General features: G+C 39.8%; 1 non-coding gene across 1 annotated transcript; it reads right to left on the bottom strand.

Moving 5' to 3' along the window:
- Positions 1-330: 330 nt before the first annotated feature.
- On the bottom strand, positions 331-436 carry LOC145615824 (small nucleolar RNA R71). The gene has a single exon (XR_014107410.1). It is a non-coding gene; the product is annotated as a small nucleolar RNA R71 (small nucleolar RNA).
- Positions 437-3,863: the final 3,427 nt, after the last annotated feature.

The following is a 3,863-nucleotide window of genomic DNA, read 5'->3' as shown; positions in this document are numbered from 1 at the left end:
ATATAGGTTTGAGTGCGGCATAGCTCCACCTACAACACCGACAAACGACTTTGAAATTCGGCCGGCAATGATCACCTTAATTTAAAGGAGACAATTTAGTGGGGCTAAGAATGAGAGCCCATTGAACCATCTTAAGGAGTTTGAAAAATATTGCAACACTATCAATGTCAATGGAGTTTCTCAAGAGTTTATCCGCCTTAAGTTGTTCCCTTTCTCTCTCATAGGAAGATCTTTGGAATGGCAAAGAAGTGAAGCCTAATTCCTTGAGAACATGGGATGATGTCACAAAAGCTTTCTTGTCCCGTTTCTACCCACCAAAGAAGACGGCGGAGCCTAGAGCCTTAATCCAAAGTTTCAAACAATTGCCTAGAGAGAATATCTATGAGGCATGGGAGAGGTACAAGGACTACCAAAGGGAATGTCCTCACCACGGAATTCCAACATACCAAGTGATCCAAATCTTCTATAGTGGTTTGAGCTTTCAAGGTAGATCGAGCCTAGATGCCGGAGCCGGAGGCCAATCATGAACAAGACGGAAGAAGAGGTTGTGGATGTAATAGATGATGTGGTAAGGAATTACATGGATTGGCATGATGTAGAGAGGGAATCGGCAAGCACAAGTTGCTCAACCGATCAATCTTATGTCATCAACGAATTGTCCACAATGGTCTCGGAGTTAGGAAAGGAGGTGAATTCTCTCAAGAACAAGCTCGAGAGTCCTTCACAAGCTTCTAGTCTTCCCTCCCAATTTAAGGGGAGAGGTACATCTTCCTACTCTAACCCTCTTTTTACTTCTTGTTGCGTGATTAGAGAATGCTTGGTTTGTGATATGTGTGGAAAGAATGATCATGATGCTTCTAATTGCCCCAATGTTCCTTGTGATAGATATGATGGATATGAGAATGTGCATGTGAATTGTGATGATAATAATGATTTTGGACCAAGATTTAATGCTCAAAAGATTGTTGGGAATAGGAATTATCACAAGAATGGGAGCTATGATAATTACAACCAAAAGAGTGGTAATGGTAACCGTGTGACCCAAGAATTTTGTGGTTACCATAACAACTTTCGTTGTAATGATCAAAGCCATGGCCAAGAATATGGGGATCAAAACCAAGGTTATGGTAACCGTAATCAAAATTCCGGCCAAAATCATGGTAAGGGTAATTGGAGTAATCAAGATAGGGGAAATTTTCAAAATGATGTTCAAAGAGATACCCCACCCCAATTTACTCCAAATACTCGAAGCCAAGGTGATGATTTCTTTACTCAACAATCCCAATTGAATAGGCTAGAAAATTTCATGATGGATCAATCTAAGATGTTGAATGAATTAACATTGTCTTGTAATAAAATGTTTGAGGTCCTATTTACTCATGGAAATATGCTTGAGAACCAAATTGTTCAACTAGCCAACCCTTTGAAAGATTGTGCTAGTCCATCTTCGTTACCTTCACAAGAAGTTGATTCTAGGGAACCGATGTGTGCTATGACCACTAGGAGTGGTAAGGTCCTTAAAGAGAGTGTTCCTAGGAAGAGTAAGGAGAGGGAAAAGGAGAATGGTTCGAGTGAAGAGAATAAGAATGAAGAGCCTAGCAAGACGAGTGAGGATTCCAATGATAAGCCTAAGGAGAAAGAGCGGAAGCAAGATGAGGTTTACTAACTTAGACTTCCTTACCCCCAAAAGCACAATAGGCATAAATTAGATGAGCAATTTGGGAAATTCATCGACATGCTTAAGCAACTTCATCTTACTCTTCCCTTTACCGATGTTGTAGAACAAATGCCAAACTATGCTAAGTTTCTTAAGGAAATTTTGAGCGGTAGGAGAGATTGCAATTTGGTGGAACCGGTGAATCTAGAGGAGTGCTTTAGTGCCTTTATTTAAAATTACCTACCCCAAAAGTTGAAGGATCCCGGAAATTTCTCCGTACCTTGCAAAATAAAAGGAAAATTGTTCCAAAATGCTCTTTGTGATCTTGGTGCTAGTGTTAGTATCATGCCTTATTCCATTTTTAATAAACTTAAGCTAGATGAACTCCTTCCATCCAATATGACCCTTCAATTGGCCGATCGGTCTATTAAGTTTCCTAAGGGGAGAGTTGAGGATGTTCCTCTCAAGATAGGAGAGTTCACCATTCCCGTTGATTTCATTGTGCTTGAGATTGCGGAAGATGACCATATCCCTATCATCTTAGGAAGACCTTTCTTAGCCACCTCGGGAGCCTTGATAGATGTTAAGAGAGGTCGTATTACCTTGAGAATTGGTAAGAATGAGGAAAGTTTTGATTTGAAGCCAACACATGAGTCTTTGTCTCTTGTAAAAGGAATTATGTGTGTTAATTCCCCTCGCCTTATTGATGATGTAAGCATTATTGATTCTTCACATAACGATTTTCTTGAGAATTATGATGATGTACTTTTGAGTTGTGATTGCAAGAAGGTTAGTGAAGATAAAGTGATGATTCCCAAGCTTATGGACGAGGAGGAAGTTGTCATTCCTCATTGGTTTGAACTCTATCCTCAAGATGAAGGGGATGTTTCTATGAGTTTAGATGGTGAAGAACCATTTACAAAGAGAAACAAGGCAAAGAAAAGAGCATGAGCTTCTAAGAAAAAGAGAAAGAGAAAGAAGTTGTGGAAAGAAAAGCTTGCATTTGAAAGGTCTTTGTATGAAATCTCATCAAGCAACAACGAGAAGTTGCTAGAAGTTGAAGAGAAATTTGCTCTTTCTACTACCTTGAAAAAGGTGGTGTTCTTTGACCCTCCATGATTTGGAGGAAGGGTCGAGCTTAGGACCTTAAGCAAGCGCTTCCCGGGAGGCAACCCGGAGATTCTAACTTTTCTTTTTAATTTTTGAGCTTTCTTGTTTTTGTTTCTTTTATTACTTTTTCTTTTCTTTCCCTTTTCTACTTGTTTGGATTTTTAGGATGAACTTTGCGGGATTGGATTTCTTCAAGAATGCATGGTGAATGGAAGGTGTTCGTGGCACATATCATATTTTGTTCGATTCCAATCAAAATTTGAGGTAAAAGGGGTAAGAATTTTAGAGAGGTAAGATAGGAATTTCATGTTTTAAAGGTTGGAGGAAGTTGATACTTAGTGAGTTTTTGTGGTGAGCACATGAATCTTTAACTTTGAGCACTTTAAAAATGTTTTTAGCTACTGCCTATGGTGTTCCTCATCACCATCATGATTCATGTGTGCACCCAAGTGGTCAGTAAGTATCAAAAATAAGAGGAAAAGAAAGAACGGAGAAGCACGGCAAGGTGCGGCCGCACATCAGGTGTGTGCGGGCGCACACCTTGCGTGTGTGGGCGCACAGGCTACAGGTGCGGCCGCACGCCCCCTGTAGCCGTGCCCTTTTATTCCTTTTTCCTTCTTCCTTCTTTCATTCCCTCATACCTCATCTCCTACCTCACGCACTCCCTCTCAAACCCTCCTCACTTGTGCGCACTCCATACCCTCATTCACCATCAAAAATCCTTCAAATCCGCTTTTTGCCTAGTTTAGTTTTCTTTTATTTGTTGTTTCCTTTTCTTTGTTTTAAAGTTACAAACCATTTTCTTTGTTTATAGTTTCTTTTATTTTTCTTTTTCTGACTTGGTTTCTTGAAGAAGCTTTTGGATATGGAATGCAACGAGGTGGCTTCTACTTGCTTCGTTTATTTTTACTAAGCTTGGAGCCTGGTGAGACCTTTCTTATTTTTCTCTTTATTTTTCTTGGTTGCATAGTATAAGATTAGTTTAGGGGAAGTTGAATGGTTCGAGGATGGATGCTTGTTAACACGTAATGTGTTTGGGATCGATGACGATGATGTCGATCGATCACTTGTTTGTCGATTGGGATTATTATGTGTT

This window comes from Chenopodium album, chromosome 25, assembly GCF_948465745.1.
Source record: "Chenopodium album chromosome 25, dcCheAlbu1.1, whole genome shotgun sequence".
Lineage (NCBI taxonomy): Eukaryota > Viridiplantae > Streptophyta > Magnoliopsida > Caryophyllales > Amaranthaceae > Chenopodium > Chenopodium album.
Note: the sequence above shows the minus strand (reverse complement) of the source record. Positions and strands in the feature narration are given on the sequence as shown.